At 36.3% G+C, this 22,358-nt stretch overlaps 1 protein-coding gene across 4 annotated transcripts in view; it reads left to right on the top strand.

The window, feature by feature from the left end:
• LOC132524636 (probable G-protein coupled receptor 141) overlaps positions 1-22,358 on the top strand; it is a 188,807-nt gene that overhangs the window by 118,143 nt on the left and 48,306 nt on the right. For 2 of the 4 annotated variants that reach the window (XM_060156844.1, XM_060156845.1), the window contains exon 3: positions 7,518-7,642. The exons of the other annotated variants lie outside the window; for them this stretch is intronic. The gene's annotated coding sequence lies outside the window, so the exon portion shown is untranslated. The remainder of the gene's footprint in view (positions 1-7,517; positions 7,643-22,358) is intronic. 4 annotated transcript variants of the gene reach the window in all.

Below are 22,358 nucleotides of genomic sequence, written 5' to 3'. Positions count from 1 at the left end.
CATTACATCCCCAGGGTTTATTTATTTTATATAAAATTCTTAGTATCTGCTTGGCACATACTAAGCAACCATCCATCCATCCATCAACCCATCCACTCACTAAGCAATCATTTATTGAATGTATACAATGTGTTTTGTGCTGTTTGCTAAGTTTTGGTCAATTGGATGTAGATAAATCACAGTCCCTAATTTCATGGATCTCATCTTCTGTTGAACTGTACATGACATATGGACATTGGATTAAACAAATGAGTTTATTATGGTAGAGAAATTAAGCTTTTGGTGAACAAGTTGGGGATGATAGCAAATGAGAGAGAGAGTGTGAATGGGAAGACTTGTACTCCCAGGTGAAGGAATTCAAAGACAAAGAGACACTCTCTAGCAGAGTGCTGGCCCATGTGACGAGGCCCATGAGTGATGTTGCACAAGCAGATGACAGGGTCCCCAGCAAAGGCAGGAATCAAACTAACATGCAGCTTCTGGAGCTATGCCGTTAAGTACAATGCCTGGTACAATAAGTATTCATTGAATAAATTAATAAATTTATCGTTCAAGAAAAAAATGTACTCTGGAGACACAGTGACCAAAATAGAGAACTGAGACAAAAATGTTAAGTAAACAGAAAACCTGGGGAGATTTTTTTTCAACGAGAATGAAACTTTGGGGGCTGCTAAAGGAAAGGTCTATTGCAATTGTCTCTTAAACTTCTCTGGCAAGAGCTGCCCATTCTCAAGTAAATGCTCTCAACCTCTCACTTGAGGAGTGAGTGTTAGGTAACCAAGGAAACCATCATTGATGAGTTCCAGGGTAGGGCTCAATCAGGTAGGGAGGCTTCCTGGAACTGAAAAAGCCAAATCTACCTTAAGCTACAAAGGGCAAGCACAGATCCACTAAAGGGAAGACAAAGCCAAACAGTTGGGAGCTGGGTGTACATAGAAATGGATGATGAGGCAAAAAGTTAAGGTTAAGATCAAGAGAAAAAGCCCAAGACTATTTCTGAAAATGGGGTGGGGATGTGTGAAGCTCAGATTAGGTGCTGGCCTGGCTTAGCCTAGAATAAAGGTTTCTGGTGATCCAGTTACTAGATCTATTTGGGGTATGTGTGTGTGTGAAATTTATTGGTGAATAAATACATTGAAAACTGAAAGTCTTCCCCAATGTTCTAAGATTTCCTGCCTAAGTCAAAATACCATTAGATTTCTTATCTATTTATAGGAGGGCAGTCTCCTACAGTGCAAGGGTTGATGCTCTGCTTCTAGAAAACCAAGTTCTGTTTTAAAAATGGCACCATGAAGCTTGTTTCCTAGGAATTACATAGACCTCAAATCTAGTCCCTTGCTGAGAGGAAGTATAGATTTGAGGTACATTTATGTTTCCTCATATAATTAATTCATTTGTCACCCTAGCAACTGCCCTGAAATGCCTTACAATATCCTGACATGCATATAAATAGAACTCCTCATACTATGAGAAGCCAGGTGAGTGTTATTAGTTATTCCAACAACAGAAGTTTTATGGTGTAGACTTCAGGGTGGGAGCCACAGTTTGAATATAAAGGCATCATCATCATCATCACTGTCATCCTCACTATGGTTGTTCTCATCATCATTACCTTCCTGTATAACAGTACTTCTTTACAGGTGGCAACTTTTCTTTAATAACTAAATATAGTGTCTGAATGCATTAAATAGTAAAAACTTTGGGCCTTTGCACTCATGGGGATGTTTGATAGTCTGTTTCAGAACATTCTGTATGTGGAGTTGGCAATTCATGGAATAATTTACAGGGAAAATGCTGCTTTAGACAAAGTTCATGCACATCATAAAACAAATCAAAGCAAAATTCTCCAGCAGAGGCCTAGGCAATTAGCCTATTGTCTTAATTAGCAAAATGAGGCTCAGAGAGTCTATGTGGTTTTTCTGAGGATACTCAGTTAACCAGGTGAAAGGGAGGAACTTGAACGCAGATGATTTCCAAATCCTTGTGTTCTACTGTGAGTACAGAGTCCACATGCTAATTCACGTGGCTGGAAAGTTAAATTGTGACAGGGATATCTTGGACATGTTACCAGAATGAAGACGAACAATATTCATTAGACATAGGTTATGTGGTTTTCATCCAGGTATTCAGCAAGGTAGCTGCTGGCCATATTGACATTCTGGAATCCTAGGCTGTATGATATCTGGAGAATGGCTCTAGCTGAAGGACACACATGAATGGACTGTTGCCCAACTGGAAGCTTTCAGGTGGCTGGGAGAGGCCTTGAGCTTCAGTTATGGTCTATTGGACACCTTGAATGGCGACGTGGTGATCAGATTTAGGATCCAAAAAGTTACGGAAAAGCCTGGAGCAAAGTAAAGTTTAGCAAAGATCAATGCAAAGGTCTTCTCTTGGGTCTAAACCACAGGATGGTGGAAAATGTGCTTGTGGGAAGCTCTTAAAGAAAGCACCATATAACAAAGAGACATCATTTCACAGGTCAGAGTACACTGAAGGCATTAGGTGCCATTCTGGATAAACTGTGAAGAAGGAGGAAGTTAACTAAACTGAAGGGTATTGAAAGCAGAGTGGCCAGGAGGATGGAGGAGCTCAAAGCCACACCACACATGTATTGTTTTAACAGAACAAAGCTCCAGGCATGGAGAAGAGAAGACTGGACAAGTCAAGTATTATCAGCACTTACAGTGCTGTCGTATAGAAAAGGGATTAAGTTTTTCTCTGTGGTAGAGGGGGAATTGAACATGTGGGTAGATGGTATAGTGAGACATTTCAGCTTGTAAGTAATGAATAGCTTTAAACATCAGAGCTGTCAATGAACAGGTAGAGACTGGATGATTACGTGGAAGGTGTTTCTAGTATCAGTGCCTATCTTCAAACACTGAGATTCTGTCTTCATAGATCCCTCTCCTGCTCTTTAAATATTTGACATTTTATCATCACCAGCCTCATTTTTATATGGGGTGCCAATATTGGAAATCATTCTTTTTATGTGATTAAGATGATTCTGAAGATCTGCAGCAGAGTTCAACCAAAGTGTACTTTGCACATTGATTTAATAGGTAAGAGCTGGAAGTTCACAAATGCCACATGCAAATTTTCTCTTAATGAGCTCTAAATATGGATTTGGAGCGAATTGTTCTGGCACTATTTCAGTGGGGATGAAGCACTGACCAAACATATTTCAAAGTGAGGAAGAGGATGTATTAGCATCATATCCCGGAAAATGAGCAAGAGCATGCAAGGAATTTGGAAGAGGAGGACACTCCATCTCAAGCCTCAAGGAAGAAAGAGACTGTTGGCTGAATCCTTATGTGGAAATAATAGAACTGTGAAAATAATTAGTGTTAAATCAAGTATAGCACCGAATTTCCAGTGAGGGTCATTTTTTCAAATAAACTTTTACTGTTTCAGTATAATGTACAGACAGAAAAGTGCACCAATTATAGTAGTACAACCACAGAATTACCGGGAGCAACCACCCAGACCAGGAGATAGCACAGAAGTCCCCCTTCTTTCAGTTACTCCTCTCATTTATCCCAGAGGTAACAACTACCTGATTTATAATATCATATCCGTTTTGCCAGTATTTAAATTTTGTATGAACATAATCACACAGCGACTTCTCTTGTGTCTGGCTTCTTTTTACTAATACATTGTTTGCAAAACTCATCTATGGTTTTTCATGTAGCAGTACTTTATTCATGTTCATGGTAAGAGCAATTCTATACATCCCACTTTTTTCTGATAATACGTTTTATTTTTGATTGACATCTGGAAGATTTTAGACTTGGGCTGTTATACCTACTGCTGTCTCAAACATTCTTGTAACTTTTTTGGAACACATACATACGCATTATTTGTTGGGTGTGTATCTAGAAATGCAATCGCCAGTTCATGAGATATGTGTATACTCAGCTTTAGAAGTAAAGCTTTAGTTGTGCCATGTTTCCACTCCTTCTAGTAGTATATGAATATTCTATTCACTCCACACCCTCTGCAACACTTGGTGGTGTGTTTATTGACATATATATACTAATATGTATAAAATAGATAACTAGCAAGAACCTGCTGTATAAAAAAAATTTTTTAAATTTCAGCTATCTGGTGTGTAGTGATATTCCATTGCAGTTTTTATTTGCATTTCCCAAATCACTAATAAGAGTGACCAACATTTTGTGGGTTTATTGGGAAATTTTTTGCAAATTGTCTGTTAATGTATTTTGTGTATACTAACTTTATTGTATTATCTGTCTTTTTCTTATTGATATATATTTGATATGAGTCCTTTGTCAGTTATATGAACTACAAAAATCTGGAATTTTTATGTATAAAATCAGGGCTCTTGCAAATAAAGATAGTTTCATTTCTACTTTTCCAATACTTATACCTGCTATTGATTGTCTTGCCTCAACACACTGGGTTAAGATAGATCCTAGATTAGAATGCAATGTTGAATAGTATTCTAATAGTCAGAAGTCATCCTTTACGTATACCTGATATCAAAAGAAAAGCTTTCAATATTTTCCATTGAAGCATGATGTTTGCTATAAAATGTTGTAAACATCCTTCTATTCTTAGTTTGTAGGTTTTCTTTTCTAAAATCACAGATAGATGCTGAATTTTATTGAGTGATCTTTCTGCCTCTGTTTGAGATGATTATGATTCTTCTCCTCTATTCTGTTGATGTGGTGAATTGCATTCATCGATTTTCACATGTTACACCAGCTTGCCCTCCTGGAATAATTGTATTATCGTTTTTATATATCACTGGATTTGCTTTGCTGTCATTTTGTAAGAGTTTTGTATCTATATAAATAAGACAGTGGGCTCCCTTAGGTCCTTTAATGTAATGTTCTTACCAGTATTTGCTACCAAAGTTACAATGACCTCAAAATATGACTTGGGAAATTTTTCCTCTTTCTCTGTCTCTGGAATAGTATATGTAAGATTGATTTTTATTTCTAAATGTTTGGAGGAATTCACTAGTAAAACTGCCAGGCTTGGAAATTTGTTTTCAAAGGATGTTAGTTACAGATCCAATTTCTTTACTACATATTAAACTATTTGTATTTTATATTTCTTCTTGTGGTATTTTGGCAGTTTTGGAAAATTATGGCTTTTAAAACCATCTAATTGTTTCATTGAAATTATTACTCTAAAGCTGTTATGATATCCTCTTGTTTTCATTTTCTTAACTGTGGGATCTGTACTGAAATCCCTCCTTTGAATAAAATCATTCTTAATATTCGTGTTTTGTGCCCTCTTTCTTTTTTTCTTGACCTGTCTTTCAGAGATTTATCAAATTTTAAAACCAACTTTTTTTAAAAAAACAACTTTTATATTGATTTTCTCCAGTGCATGTTTGTTTAATATTTTATTGACTTTTGCTTTTATTTTTATTATTTGTTTCTATTTGTTCTCCCTAGGTTTATTTTTCTTTTAACTTATGGACATGGATGCTTGGAGAATTTATTTTCAGCTTCACTCCTAATATAAGCATTTAAGTATGGTGTTAATTGTGTTCTGAAAGATTTGACAAGTTGAAGTTTCATTATCATTCAAAGAAAAAGTTTCCTAATTTTCATTTGTATTCATTTTTTTTAGCCTTTGAATTATTTAAAAGTACTTATATCAAGAACTTTTCTAACATAAGAAAGTTTTAATATTATCTTTTTTGTTATTGATTTCTAGCCTAACTACTATTGTCAGAAAATATACTGTGTATAATTTTAGTTTTTAGATCTCTGTTGAGATTTCCTTTATACCCATCACTTAGTTAACTGGCTTTGACATTTGATGTGAATTTTGCTCTTGCTGGATATAGGGTATGTATATTAGGTCAAATTTATTGATGGCATTGTTAAAAATCTACTATATCCATATGGAATTTTTATCTGCTTGGTCTATCAGTTACTAAGAGACATCTGTTAAAAATCTTCCTATGATAATGGATTTGTCCATTTTCCTTTTAATTGTGTCATCATTTTGCTTTATATATTTTGAAACTACATTATTAAGTGCAAGAAATTTAGAATTGTAATATTTTAGAAAGATTGTGGCATTTATCATAATGAAATTCCCATTGTTTATTGCCAATAATGCTACCCTTTTCTGCTTGATTTCTCTGCTTCTCAGTGGCCAGTTATAAACAGGAGCACCTTGAGTAAAAAAGAGTCAAAAATCAGGTTCACTTTTTGTACTTCTCTTCTCCCGGGGATTTGGTTTCTTCAGGTTCTCACTGCCTGGCCAGCTTTCTAAAGCCAATAGAATTTATATGCTATCCAATTTTTTTAGTTCTTCTCAGAGGGTGGGTTTGTCTATAACAGTCTTCTCTACCATTACTAAGAATTGAAATTCCTCCAGCATGAGTTATTTTGAAGCATATAACATTTTTATTCCTATAACACAAATGGTGCACACCTGCCGAAATTGAAGACTTTCCAGATGTAGAATACTTCCCTTGCAACTGAAAAAACAAAATCAGGTGCATTTATAACATTATGTTTGAAATGAGAAATGTGAACAATGAGTAACAAGAGCTGCAAAATGTTTGCCTAGAATATTAGTATTCCAGCATTGCAAAGGAGACCACAAATCATCTGAAGTTACCAAAATCATAATTCTAATTTGGGCCTTTAAAGTAGAGAGAACTCAGGGACGGTACAAGTTTGATGCTCCCGTAATTTTTTTTAAATAAAGAAATGTCAAATTAGAGTTTAAAAATTCGAGTGGTGTTTAAAATGTTGATATTTAATAAATTAGCAATGTAAAGTCACAGATTTCTATGTTATTAGGTGATTTACAAGATAATTACAATATTGATAAAATGTTAATTTATAGTGTTGCATAAAATGGCAGGCAAGTTAGAGCAGTTTGAGGAACTTAGTTTTCTTTCAACATTTGCAGTATATCTTTATCACTGTGTGCAGAACTTCTTTTGAAGATAATGTTCATGGTCTAAAAAACGAGGCTGTGGACTAACATACTCCCCTCCTCTGGCACTATAATAGACTCTGGTTCAAATATCCTCTTTCTTAACTCTAATTAAATGAGCTGATGTTAGTGTCATGTTTTAGTCAATATTATATATCAATAACAGAGCTAATCACCAAAATACATTATAAGAGTAGGAGTCCTAGGTCCCCAATGGGGTATAGAACAACTCCGTAAATTTTCTGAAAGGAAATTATATATATATATATTCTTCCACCCTAAACACAGCACACAGTTCAGCACACATTTTTATAATATCACTGCCTTTTCCCCCCATTCTCTACAAAATTCAGTTTGAATAATTTTTTTTAAAATGGGTTCTCATAGTAGTCCTAAAACCTTAAAAAAGAATTTCTTGACAGTTGGCCTTCCTATAATTTTGCAACTTGGACTGTTCATCTTTAAGAGCTTGGTTTTTCAGTGTTAGTGTGTTTGAAATGGTCTTGAGGTTTTGTGGTTGCTGTTGATTCTTTGCAGAACTTAACTTAAAACACTAGCTTCCTTTTGTTTGGTGAACCGGCTAGGCCCTGTGAGTGCATGCAGACCGTGGAAGTGCCCAAGCAGCCTTGTCATTAAAAAAGAATCAGATTTGGAATTCAGACAGATGGCCTAACTCTGCACATTTCCCTGAGAAATCTGGCTTTTTCAGGTAAGTGCAAAAGACTTGGGCTGGGGGGCATGTGAATAGAGGTTATGCATAAAGAGAGCATGCCAGACTTACCAACGTAGTCCTAGTTCAGAATCTGCAGACAGTCTTACTGTGAAAAACAAGCTTATGCGACGAAGTGAGAGAGTGGCATGGACATATATACACTACCAAACGTAAAATAGATAGCTGGGGGAAGCAGCCACATAGCACAGGGAGATCAGCTCTGTGCTTTGTGTCCAACTAGAGGGGTGGGATAGGGAGGGTGGGAGGGAGACGCAAGAGGGAGGAGATATGGGGATATATGTATACATATAGCCGACTCACTTTGTTATACAGCAGAAACTAACACACCATTGTAAAGCAATTATACTCCCATAAAGATGTTAAAAAATATATTGAAAAAAACCCCAAGCTTATCTACTCTGACCACAACTCCTCCTTTATAGAAACAATTGTTTTGTTCTTCCTGTGTAGTACACACTACTCTGAGTTTGACACTTAATTTTTATTAGTGGTTAAATATGGACAAAAATGTTTTCAAAATCGATCAGAAAATAAAAAAAAGGACTGTGGCTAAAAACCTCATAGAAGTCTTTAGGGGATCTGGTATTGCTTTCACATATTATTCATATGTTTATCTTTTTTTTTTTTGCGGTACGTGGGCCTCTCACTGTTGTGGCCTCTCTCGTTGCGGAGCACAGGCTCCGGACGCGCAGGCTCAGCGGCCATGGCTCACGGGCCCAGCTGCTCCGTGGCATGTGGGATCCTCCCGGACCGGGACACTAACCCGTGTCCCCTGCATCGGCAGGCAGACTCTCAACCACTGCGCCACCAGGGAAGCCCCATATGTTTATCTTTTAAGTAGTTTTATTATTTTTTATTATGAAACTCTTTAAACTCTATTATTGCTAATATTGTCATATATAGTTTGAAACCATTTTGGCAGCCCTAATCGATAGAAGAAAACAATCAATAGCAATCAGGTACTTTGAAATTTCTAAAAGAATATATTCAAGATAGCATGTGTGATTTTGTGATAATGGTTATCATAATTCTTTGCATTCCATTTTTACAGTATGACATGACAGGAGGAATCTGAAAATAGCTTTAAAAATCACTTAATTAGAAGTTAACAACAGCATCTGTTCAAATATTTTCCTTAAGTAAGTTCCTTCCATACCATTATTTCCTTTCACAAGAAGTATTGCATTTCAAACACGTGGGATGGAAAATAATGCAAAGTTTAAAAAAGTAGTCAGTAATGCGCAGCCTGAGTTTCACAGCTTAGTCTTGCTTCCTTAACAAATTTGTAATATGATTTTGGATAGGTCATTTAGTTCTCTGGATTTCAACTTCCTGCAAAAATGTCCAATTATTTATCTAAGAAATTGTTTATCAAGTACTCCAGATTTACAACTCCTTGTTTTCTTTTTTATTGGGTTTAAATCAATCAGTCAACAGTTTAATTGATCAACAGGAGTAATGAGAGACCAATGGATGAGAAATCAGGAGGTATGAATTCTAGTCCTCTGTTTTCTAGTAATTGACCGAGTGATTTAGAAGATTTTCTGACCATTCTAGGGCAAGGATTGGCAAACTTTTTCTATAAGGCCTAGATAGTGAATAGTTTAGGTTCTGCAAGCCAAAAGGCAAAGTTGAAGATAATATACAGGCTCTTACATAACTGTTTAAAATGTAACTATTTGAAAATGTAAACGCCATTCTTAGCTCAGGCTGTACAAGAAGAAGAAATGAAGAAGGCTGGATTTGGCCTCAGGGCCATAATTTTCCAATCCCGGTTCTTGGCAATGATTTTTAACAGTTATAAAATGGAAGATATAGACTAGATTATGTGACCCCAAAGGAGTTTATGGATGATACTTAAGGTAATCCACCAATCCCCTAACACTGTATACAAAAATCTAAGTGTTTGTAAATATGTGCTTTTTTAATGGGAAAAAAGTTCCAAAGATTTCATTAGATTTTCAAAGTGCTCTAAAACCCAGTTAAGATTAAGGACCACAGGACTAGCTGATTCCTAAAAGTTCCAAATCTAAAATTCAAGGGAATGCTTATTGGGTGTCTACCATGTCTAAGCCTCTGTGCTGGCACCATAAGAGATGTTAGCATATTATGACTAAAATAACACATCAAGAATATTTTAAAGAATATTTTAATATGCACACATCAGTGATATCCTTCCAAGTAATAACCCTGAGAAAAATTCTGTAATTGGCCAAACATTTCTGAAAATATTGCTTTGCAAAATGTCTTCAAATCTATTATGAGTTATGTAAAAATATTCATCAAATATTTTCATTGTCCTATCTTGTTTTTGATGACAATGGCATTATTCATGACAATCATAATCAAACTTAATCTAAACAGAGTCTCTTTCCTAAAAATATGATTTCCTTAAAGGCAGGAACTATGCTTTTTTTTAATCTTTGTATTCTAGAATGGTGTTTGTCACTGAGTACTCAACATCTCTGGAATGAATATATGAATGAATGAAAAGATAAAGACACTGTCATTAAGATTATGTACAATAAATACTAAAGGCTTTGAACCCCAAATGCTCTAAAAACAGTAGTTACTAGGTCCAAAGATTGCTTTTCTTTTCAACTTTGGACGTAACTGGGATTTCAAAATACTTGGTCAACTAAAGATTATACTTCCTGGAGATTAAGCCATTTTTTAAAAAGAGCGAAGTCTGTTGAATTTAATTCACATGTTACAGATTTTCCAATAACTTAGCCTCTGGGATCGAGGGACTGGAGAGTGAAGTTTTGTTAATGAATAGCAGCATTCTCAGCATCAGGTAGAAGTTGTACCAGCTGAGCATTACACATAAATGGAAGGTTTTCCTGGGCAATCCAAAAGTCAGATCTAATAGGGTTTAGGATATCACTCTGCTCCCTGATAAAGAAGTTCAGCCTGACCTCCAGTGCATGCTTAATTGACGATGCCAAAATCTGAGCACTGTTGGCTGGGGAGTCCCCACAGCTACAGGGGGTGGGAAATGACTTGAGATCCCTCTCTTCTCTCTCTAGGAATAATTTCATTTTCTGAAAGAGAAATTCAATCTACAATAGCTGGTTGTAAACTTCCCTAAAATTCTTTAGGGAAGTTTAAATCCTAAGATTGAAAAAAATTTCAGAAATGTTTAAAGAAAAGACTACAGAGCTTTGTATAATCTGGTGCTATGCCTGAACATCCTTATTCTAAAGGGTGCGTCCTACTTCCTCCCCTCCCTTCACTCTCCCTCTGCCTCAGAAACTGTGAGGGAAATAGCAACTTGCTGTTCACTTTGGGGTATAATTATAGAGTGTGCCTGTGCAGTATCTGTGCATTAAGTGATATCATTTGTTCAATTATCAATATTTGGAGGTTTTGCATATCACTGGATCTCCTTAGAGATTAAGACTAGTCAGACAGAGTCCCAAAACCAGAAGCTTCATACATGGAATCTCAAATATATAGCTCATTTCTGTTCTTGGTCCAAGGTCTCGCTTAAGTGATGATGAGGAGCTCAGTCCCCTCCCGAAGATTTCTGGAGACCTGGCTCACACGTTCTACAAATCCACGACAGGGAGTGCCCCTCAGTCTAACTGCTGCCCTCAGGTCTATCTGAATATCATCTCTCCACCTCTCTGGTCCACTTTATTCCAACAGGTGGACAAGGTCCCTTCGGTTTCCTCTCAAACACAACTAACTTGAACCTGTGACACGCCTTTTTGGGGCAAACTCTTTCTTAGAGGACCAGATAATCAATATTTTAGGTTTTGAGGGCCATACAATATCTGTTGCAACTACTTAGTTCTCCAGTTGTAGTATGAAAACAGCCAGAGATGACACATAAATAAATAGGCATTGCTGTGATCAGATAAAAACTTTACAAAAACATGTGGCTGGCCCATGGGCTATAGTTTTCTGGCCCACGAATTATATGAAGGCTTGATAACAAGCTTAAGAAATTACAATGTTTTAGACAGAAATGAAAAACTCAAAGTTAGAGATCACCTGCTAGAGGCATCAGCACTTCTTCCCAGCAGCCATTCTCATTAGCCCTGGTGTGAGGCCATGCTGCTGGGGCCTACTTATCATCCTGGGCAGAGGTCTTCTCCCCTCCTTATCTTTACATCCACAAATTCAAGTCTCTTCCTTCCTACATTAATCCCCAGTTAGAGGGTGTCAAAAATAAGTTCATATCATAATTATCTCTGAAGAGCAAGACCCATTGAACAGAACTGTGGCCCACCTAGGTCTGAAGCATCTTCAGTACTCAGAGTGTCACTTACCTTCCATTTGTACAGCTAAAGGCTCACCAGAATTATGCTTTCTTGCCTAAATGGAGAGTCCACCCTAAAAAACTCTTTTCCTGTTTCTTCTTAAAATTTTGGTAAAGTATACATAACAGAAAATTTACCATTTTAACCATTTTTACGTGTACAGTTCATTGGCATTAAGTACATTCACATTATTGTGCAACCATCGCCACTATCCATCTCCAGAACTTTTTCATCATCCTGAACTGAAACTCTGTATCTCTTAAACAATAACTCCCCATTCCCCCTACCCCAGCCTCTGGTAACAACCATTTTACTTTATGTCTCTTTGAGTTTGACTATTTTAAGTTATTCACATAAATGGAACCGTAATATCTGTTCTCTTGTGTAAAAAGCAAATTCTTGCTTCTATACTTAGAATCACATGAAAAAATAAACTGCCTATCTATTCTGGCTTCCAGCTATCTCTGGTCTAGAAATATTGGGGACTAGTCTGAGAACACCTGACTGTATACTTTTCATAAATTATATCCCACTACTCTCCAGTCTGTTTCCTCTGCATCAACTATTAGCACATCTCCTCTTTCCTCAAATGCACATCACACATTATTTTCTTTGGAATATTGTGATCCACACTTTTAATGCCACCAAATTACAATGGTTTTAGGAGCTCTGTGAACCAGGGGCAGAGCAATATGTTTATTTCTTATTATTTCACAGCAGATACAGTGCCACTCATGTAATTAATTCAGCATAGACTGCATAAGATTATTTTAGTGCAGGTCTTATCTTTTCCTAAACTGTAATCTCTTTGCAAAGCCATGACCCTATCAAGCACAGACTGTATTCTATGCAAGGGCTTAATTTAGAGAAACTTTAGTTGGTATCTGAACATGAGATTCAGGAATTAAGAAAAAAATCGTCACATTCATCAATTCCCTCCCCCGCTTTCTCCCTCTCTCTTTCTGTCCATACTGCATTAAACATAATCTAACCTACAAACATCTCTACCAAGAGCAAAATTGTTAAACTGGTCTGTTTCAGATCTCTTCCCATGAAGAAAGTTTGACATAAAACACTTCAGTTTCTCTTAATTTCTCTTAATTTTCAGAAAAAAATTTTGATAGGAATATAGGAATTATTATATCTACTTCACTCTTTATAATATTATAGAGAGAAAGACATACAGAAATATTCAAAGATGTTTATGATCCCTGCTTTCCAGGAGACAATAATATAGTTGGAGAGACACAATTTATCCATGTAAAACAAATGCAAAGGTCATAAGTCATTATGAGACTCTATATTTGTCAAATGCTTTGTAGCTTATAAGGAGGAGGTAGGTATATTAATCTTTATTTTACTATTAATTTTTTCAGAAAATTTAATTAAGAGAACGTGAAAGTTTAATGTCGAATTTCCTTTAAGGGAAAAGATCTGGAACAGACCGATTCTAAGACTTTTCTCTTGGCAGAGGCAACTACAGAAAAAAAAAAAGTGGTTAGATAATCTTATTAGATCGCATAAAAGGAAAAAGAATAAGTGCAAATCATTAGTCAAATGATTGGGTGGGTAACTAGTTTTCTAAAACAGGTCTTCAATAGTATTAAGTCTTATTAGAAAAAATTTAAAGTGTTTTATCAGGAAAGCTAATTGCTTTCCAGAAGAACATGTGAACTGGATTACACAGAAAACTCTGTCCTAGGCCAGGTTTGAGACTATTTTTCCTTTATACTGCAAATGATGAAATCGAGGCTTAAGGTCACCTGGATACCCTGGCAGATCAGGAGAGTGAATTTTGTCTTCAAGTCCTGAATTTTGCCCATCAGCCTCCATACTCAGGCATGAGTTGTGTGATGCAGACTCTGAGTGCTGGGGTAATTCAGTGAGGAGGAACGTCCCTGAAGACAGAGAGGTCTGAAGGTTGAGACTCCTAAATGAGACTTGATGCGTGGATGAAATTTGGAGAAACAACAAGGAATATGACACTCACTTACATTAAAGTAGTGATTCTCAAGGTGAGTCTGTACTGGAATCACCTGAACAGCTTGTTAAGGGCACCAATATCAAGGTCTCCCCATAGATTCTGATCCAGGGGTCTGAGGTGGGGCTCTGGACATCAGTGGTTTGACTGATCTCCCAGGGTGATTCTGAAGGCTTGTGGTTGGGTGGTTGGTTCTTTCTCATCCCATATTCCTAACCTTGTATTGTAAGTGCTAACAGCAGGGACATAACTAACAGCTGCTCTGAGGGCTTAAGTCTAAGAGAAGGAGGAATGGAGAAGTTTCTAATGTTCAGAAAGACAATCTATGCATCCTGGCCCCAGTGCCCAGCACTGTGTGATATATACAAGAGAGGCTGTCACAGGGGGAGACAAAGGCTTTATTCCTTACTAGATTGGCTTTCTTTATCAAAAGTTGTGATTCTCTCAGCCGTTACACACTTCTAAGTGACACACACATCTTCCATGCCCCAGACCTTGGTCAGCTTCAACAATCCTTAGCTTCTTCTGTCAGTAAAAGGTAGATCACAATATCTAACTCAAATGAGAATTATAAGAATCGAAAGAAATAACGTTTGAAAAATGCCTAGGACATAGTATTATTCAATAATTATTACTCTTCTTCCCTGCTACCACCATTGTACAGTTTATAGTTTTTATAATACAAATAAAACAAACTGAAACTATTCATATCTCACTGTCAACGACTTTCAGCCAAAGACCACAGGGACACCTGTAGTTGGACAACTTGGGTTTATGATTCATTGCAAGAAGGGAAAGCACACACCATGGGGAACCATGGGCACCTCAGTGAGGCAGTGTTAGAAACAATCTATTACAGGGTTTGAGCTTTCATGGGGTGATTCAGGGGAGTGTCTAAGCATGTGGGGCTTCATTCTGTACTGGATGCTGTCATAAGGCAGAAACAATTTTACGCTCAATGAAGAAAAAGAAGTCATTAATTTTAATCAGGAAAGGGAGTATTTGGTATTTTATGGATGGCCCTGTGACCTTGTTTTTGTCTATGCTTAGATGAAATTACACAGGGACCTTGCTTTGTTTTTTTTTTTGATACAGCAGGTTCTTATTAGTCATCCATTTTATACATATTAGTATATACATGTCAATCCCAACGTCCCAATTCATCCCACCACCACCACCACCACCACCACCACACCGCTTTCCCCCCTTGGTGTCTGTATGTTTGTTCTCTACATCTGTATCTCTATTTCTGCCTTGCAAACCAGTTCATCTGTACCATTTTTCTAGATTCTCTATATATGTGTTAATATACGATATTTGTTTTTCTCTTTCTGACTTACTTCACTCTGTATGACAGTCTCTAGATCCATCCATGTCTCTACAAATGACCCAATTTTGTTCCTTTTTATGGCTGAGTAATATTCCATTGTATATATGTACCACATCTTCTTTATCCATTTGTCTGTCAATGGGCATTTAGGTTGCTTCCATGACCTGGCTATTGTAAATAGTGCTGCAAGGGGACCTTGTTTTGTTTCATTTTATCAGAGTGACTATACCTGAGAGATCCCCCTTTCTCTTTCTTTCTTCTGAGATGAAACAGAATAGAAAGTTAAATTTCTATTTAAACTTATTTAAATAGAAAGATTGAACATTTTGGGGGCACTTACTAAATCATGCTTAGCTTTAATCCTCCCAACAATTTCACATGTATATTATCTACATAAGGGAGGATTTGAAGCCAGATCTGACTTCTAACTATAGAAGCTTCCAGTCTGTTGTGCTACCACCTTGTTGCGCTGTGCTTTGGTCACCACTGGAGACCATGAATAAATTCCTGCCCATCACTCTAAATGGATCACACTCAAGTTTACTTACAACAGAAAAAAATCCTTTGATCTATAATCAAAGTCTGGCAACATTTTTTGTTGTTGTTATAAAATAACAGATAGTAAATATTTTGAGCTTTGTAGGCTATACCATCCCTATCATGACTACTCAACTGCCACTGTAGCAGGAAAGCAGCCACAGATCATACTTGAACAGATGAGCATGGCTGTGTTCTAATGAAACTTTACTTATAAAACTGGTTGGCAGGTGGGATTTGGCCCTTGGGCTGTAGTTTGCAAACCTATGCTCTAGATTACAAGTAGCCAGAAATCCCAAATCAATTTGACTTTTTAAAATTGTATTTTACGTTTTGAATAATTAAATATGTGTAAATTGTTAATTTTAAAAATTGTAACTATGTGTAATAGTTAAATATTTATAGATATAAATGGGTTTATTTAATCCGGGGTTTGTTTATTTATTTAAATAAACTGCCAATTTCTAGGCATGATAAAGAATCAGGATGGTGCCTCATACCATTTGCTTCTCTGATCCTGCATAGTGAGAACTGGAGCTTGAGAGGCCAAAGGGCCTAACAGGTAGTCCGTGCCTCCTTTCATTATTTCTTAAAGGATAACTCTTGTTAGCTAAAATGAAGCTCAGGGAGTTGAACACTTGTCCTCAGTTATCCATATTATGGTAGAGCTGGTGTTAAGCCCCACAGTCTTTTCATTACACCCTATGCCTCAATTTAAATAAATTATGGAATTGATGGCTTGGAAGCATACTAAGATGCTTGGGTTGCTTTCTGAATCATCAAAGAAAAATTATATGATCAGAATAAACTTAGTGCAACATGTATTTTGTTACAGTTTAACTCTTTGAAAAATTTGGGTTAGGGGGTGAATGTGGAAACTGAAATTCAGTAGCATAGCATCGGAAGGGCATTGCATGTCTAGCCTCAACAGCCAATTCCCTTTTTATAGATTTCTCTTTCAGCAAGGCATAACATAGTGTCTGAGCTAAAAAAAAAAAAAGATCACCTACCATCAGCATGTCAGATTGTCTTCATTTGTGACTTGAGGGTAGAAAGATGGGGTGAGGCATATCACAGGAGATGTTCTACTCTGAATCTTCCCAAGCACATGTGATGTCACTGCTCTGATGAAAAGGGATTTTTAATTAGAATCTCCCATTCTTCAAATGTGCAGAAAAAATGCAAGTGTGTATGGGCAATTGACATATGTATTTATATGATTTCATACTTAAAACTGAATATCACACTGATATTTTTCATGTAAATTAAAAGTCCTATAATTTAGCCATTTATTTATACCATTTACCCAGCTCCTACATATTTCTATGATACAGCCTACTAGGCAATATTCTTTTTTATAGAAGAGTCTAACCTATGTTCTTTTCCTCCCATAAAGCTTAATTTAAAACCCATCTGCCCCAGGAAATCTATGAATAACTCAGCCTGGGTGCTTCATTCTTCCAGTCCAACCAGGATTTGTACCCTCAGCTTAGACTATGAAGCAAATGTGGACCCCAATGATGCATGAAACTATGTAGCTGTGATGAAACATCTTTATAGTAAATATACCCCTAAGAATTCCATTTGAAAACTTAGGGACAATAAATCTCACAATTCACTTGTGATTTAGCAAGCTACAAATAGGTCCTCCAAGGGCTCAAAATGGAATATGGCAAAAAAGAGAATGTATTAATATTTTTCCTGAGTTTCTTCCTCCAACCTCTTATATTGCTTTGTGACATAATAATAATAATGTAATTATTATATAGTATTATATAGTAATAATAAATATAAATAAATAACAATTAAGAAAATGATAGTCTATATATTTCTTTGTATGTTTGAATGGGCTGTCGCCAGAGGAATGGAGGGGAGTCTTGCTTTGTGACCCAAGGGGAGACTTCTGATAAGCACTGTCACTCAATGCAACTCCCTCCCTTTTATTTCCTCCCTACCTAGAGTTGCCAAAGTTAGGAAACAAAAATACAGGGCTCCCAATTAAATCTGAATTTCAGATAAATTGTAAATAATTTTCTTTTAGTATAAATATGTCCCAAATATTACATGAGATACTTATACAAAAATAATCATTTGTTTATCTGGATTTCAAATCTGAGTATTCTGTGTTTTATCTGTCAACTCTACACACAAAACCTTGAGCATCAGTATTCACATAGTGAGTTTTATGGTTTGAAAGAATTTGACAGACCAATCACAAGCCCTGAAATTGAAACTGTGATTAAAAATCTTCCAACAAACAAAAGCCCAGGAACACATGGCTTCACAAGCGAATTCTATCAAACATTTAGAGAAGAGCTAACACCTATCTTTCTCAACTCTTCCAAAATATAGCAGAGGGAGGAACACTGCCAAACTCATTCTACGAGGCCACCATCACCCTGATACCAAAACCAGACAAAGATGTCACAAAGAAAGAAAACTATAGGCCAATATCACTGATGAACATAGACGCAAAAATCCTCAACAAAATACTAGCAAACAGAATCCAACAGCACATTAAAAGGATCATACACCATGATCAAGTGGGGTTTATCCCAGGAGTGCAAGGATTCTTCAATATACACAAATCAATCAATGTGATACACCATATTAACAAATTGAAGGAGAAAAACCATATGATCATCTCAATCGATGCAGAGAAGGCTTTCGACAAAATTCAACACCCATTTATGATAAAAACCCTGCAGAAAGTAGGCACAGAGGGAACTTTCCTAAACATAATAAAGGCCATATATGACAAACCCACAGCCAACATCATCCTCAATGGTGAAACACTGAAAGCATTTCCACTAAGGTCAGGAACAAGACAAGGTTGCCCACTCTCACCACTATTATTCAACATAGTTTTAGAAGTTTTAGCCACAGCAATCAGAGAAGAAAAAGAAATAAAAGGAATCCAAATCGGAAGAGAAGAAGTAAAGCTGTCACTGTTTGCAGATGACATGATACTATACATAGAGTATCCTAAAGATGCTACCAGAAAACTACTAGAGCTAATCAATGAATTTGGTAAAGTAGCAGGATACAAAATTAATGCACAGAAATCTCTGGCATTTCTACACAATAATGATGAAAAATCTGAAAGAGAAATTAAGAAAACACTCCCATTTACCACTGCAACAAAAAGAATAAAATATCTAGGAATAAACCTACCTAAGGAGACAAAAGACCTGCATGCAGAAAATTATAAGACACTGATGAAAGAAATTAAAGATGATACAAATAGATGGAGAGATATACCATGCTCTTGGATTGGAAGAATCAACATTGTGAAAATGACTCTACTACCCAAAGCAATCTACAGATTCAATGCAATCCCTATCAAACTACCACTGGCATTTTTCACAGAACTAGAACAAAAAATTTCACAATTTGTATGGAAACACAAAAGACCCCGAATAGCCAAAGCAGTCTTGAGGGAGAAAAACTGAACTGGAGGAATCAGACTCCCTGATTTCAGACTATACTACAAAGCTACAGTAATCAAGACAGTATGGTACTGGCACAAAAACAGAAACATAGATCAATGGAACAGGATAGAAAGCCCAGAGATAAACCCACACACATATGGTCACCGTATCTTTGATAAAGGAGGCAAGAATATACAGTGGAGAAAAGACAGCCTCTTCAATAAGTGGTGCTGGGAAAACTGGACAGGTACATGTAAAAGTATGAAATTAGAACACTCCCTAACACCATACACAAAAATAAACTCAAAATGGATTAAAGACCTAAATGTAAGGCCCGACACTATAAAACTCTTAGAGGAAAACAGAGGCAGAACACTGTATGACATAAATCACAGCAAGATCCTTTTTGACCCACCTCCTAGAGAAATGGAAATAAAAACAAAAATAAACAAATGGGACCTAATGAAACTTCAAAGCTTTTACACAGCAAAGGAAACCATAAACAAGACCAAAAGACAACCCTCAGAATGGGAGAAAGTATTTGCAAATGAAGCAACTGACAAAGGATTAATCTCCAAAATTTACAAGCAGCTCATACAGCTCAATATCAAAAAAACAAACAACCCAATCCAAAAATGGGCAGAAGACCTAAATAGACATTTCTCCAAAGCAGATATACAGATTGCCAACAAACACATGAAAGAATGCTCAACATCATTAATCATTAGAGAAATGCAAATCAAAACTACAATGAGATATCATCTCACACCAGTCAGAATGGCCATCATCAAAAAATCTACAAACAATAAATGCTGGAGAGGGTGTGGAGAAAAGGGAACCCTCTTGCACTGCTGGTGGGAATGTAAATTGATACAGCCACTATGGAGAACAGTATGGAGGTTCCTTAAAAAACTAATAATAGAACTACCATATGACCCAGCAATCCCACTACTGGGCATATACCCTGAGAAAACCATAATTCAAAAAGAGTCATGTACCACAGTGTTCATTGCAGCTCTATTTACAATAGCCAGGACATGGAAGCAACCTAAGTGTCCATCAACAAATGAATGGGTAAAGAAGATGTGGCACATATATACAATGGAATACTACTCAGCTATAAAAAGAAATGAAATTGAGTTATTTGTAGTGAGGTGGATGGACCTACAGTCTGTCATACAGAGTGAAGTAAGTCAGAAAGAGAAAAACAAATACCGTATGCTAACACATATGTATGGAATCTAAGGAAAAAAAAAAAAGGTCATGAAGAACCTAGGGGCAAGACAGGAATAAAGACACAGACCTATTAGAGAATGGACTTGAGGATATGGGGAGGGGGAAGGGTAAGCTGTGACAAAGTGAAAGAGTGGCATGGACATATATACACTACCAAATGTAAAATAGATAGCTAGTGGGAAGCAGCCGCATAGCACAGGGAGATCAGCTCTGTGCTTTGTGACCACCTAGAGGGGTGGGATAGGGAGGGTGGGAACGAGGGAGACGCAAGAGGGAAGAGATATGGGAACATATGTATATATATATAACTGATTCACTTTGTTATAAAGTAGAAACTAACACACCATTGTAAAGAAATTATACTCCAATAAAGATGTAAAAAAAAAACCACAGAATATGATACAATTTCCTGTTCAGCCACATATGAGCCCTTAGGCAACCTATTTAACCTGGAGGTAATAATTCATATTGTAGAGACTTGTCATAAGAATTGCAAGTAGAGAATGCAAATAAATCGCCTGGGTTAGGGCCAGGAATAGGCAGCTGCTCAGCAAACTTTGCCCAAATGTTTAATTCTTTTTCTTCCTTCAAATTCTTTCAATTCTTCCCCTAACCTTTTTGGGAAGAATTAGGTGCTACTCCCTTTTCCCTCACAATAGGCTGTACCTATTTCATATGGCATTTATTATACACAACTTAAGGCCTGTTTTGTAATGATAATAGATACATTAATTTCTTCTTTCCTCCCTCCCTTTTTTTGAAATTAGAGTTTACCTTGCATAGCATTTAATTTTTTTTTCTTTCAAACTTTCCAGTTTCTTTTATTTAAGATGTATCTAAATAATGGACTTCTAATGGAATTTTTTGTTTACATCTTTATTGGAGTATAATTGCTTTACAATGGTGTGCTAGTTTCTGCTTTATAACAAAGTGAATCAGTTATACATATATCCCCATATCTCTTCCCTCTTGCGTCTCCCTCTCTCCCACCCTCCCTATCCCACCCCTCTAGGTGGTCACAAAGCACCGAGCTGATCTCCCTGTGCTATGCGGCATAAATCTGATAATCTTTTTAAACTGTGGAGTATGGCCCACTTAAATGAATTATTAATGAAAGGTGCATCTAATTTCTACCTTTTAATTTTTTGCTTTCTATTTGTATACATTTTTGTAGGTTTCATTTTTTTCCCCTCCCTTCCTTCCTTCCTCCTTTCCTTCCTTCCATCTTTGTGTTCTTTTATTTTGGACTAATTGAACTTGTTTTTTCTTCACTTCATCTTTCTCCCTTTACTAGTTTGGAAGATATACATTCAAGTTTTATTCTTTTAGTGCTATTAAAGAATTATGAACTTCCATATAATTTAAAAACCCTGAAGTTAAACAATGTCTTACTTTTTTCCTAAGCAATATACAGATCTTAGAATACATTGACAGAGAACCCCCTTCCAACATTTATATATGATATTATTGCCCAATATTTTAGTATTATCTTGTATTTTAACCCAATAAATTAGGGACCCTTATTATTGTTGTTTTATACAAAATCTGGTTAGATTTACCATATATTTAGTTTCCTTGATTAACATTTTTTTCCTTTGTAACTTAGACTTTCCTTCTTGTATAACTTTCCTTCTTCCTTAAATATATCCTGTACATGTTCCTTTAGAAAGAATAAGTTGGTGTTACTCTCTTTCAATTTTTGTTGTACGAAAGGTCTTTTTCTTGCCTACGTTCTTGAAAGACAATTTTGCTGTGTATCCTTTGTAGGTTGATGGTTATTTTCACTCATTGTTTAAGGTAATATCTTACTATATTCTGGCCTCCACTGCTGCTTTTAAAAACCCACCTGTATCTGTAAAGGCTTTTCTTTTTAGGTGATCCATCTTTTCTAATAGGCTGGCTTTAGCGT

The sequence above is a fragment of the Lagenorhynchus albirostris genome, chromosome 8 (assembly GCF_949774975.1).
Source record: "Lagenorhynchus albirostris chromosome 8, mLagAlb1.1, whole genome shotgun sequence".
NCBI classification, from domain to species: Eukaryota; Metazoa; Chordata; class Mammalia; order Artiodactyla; family Delphinidae; genus Lagenorhynchus; species Lagenorhynchus albirostris.
This window is presented reverse-complemented; position numbering and strand designations above follow the sequence as displayed.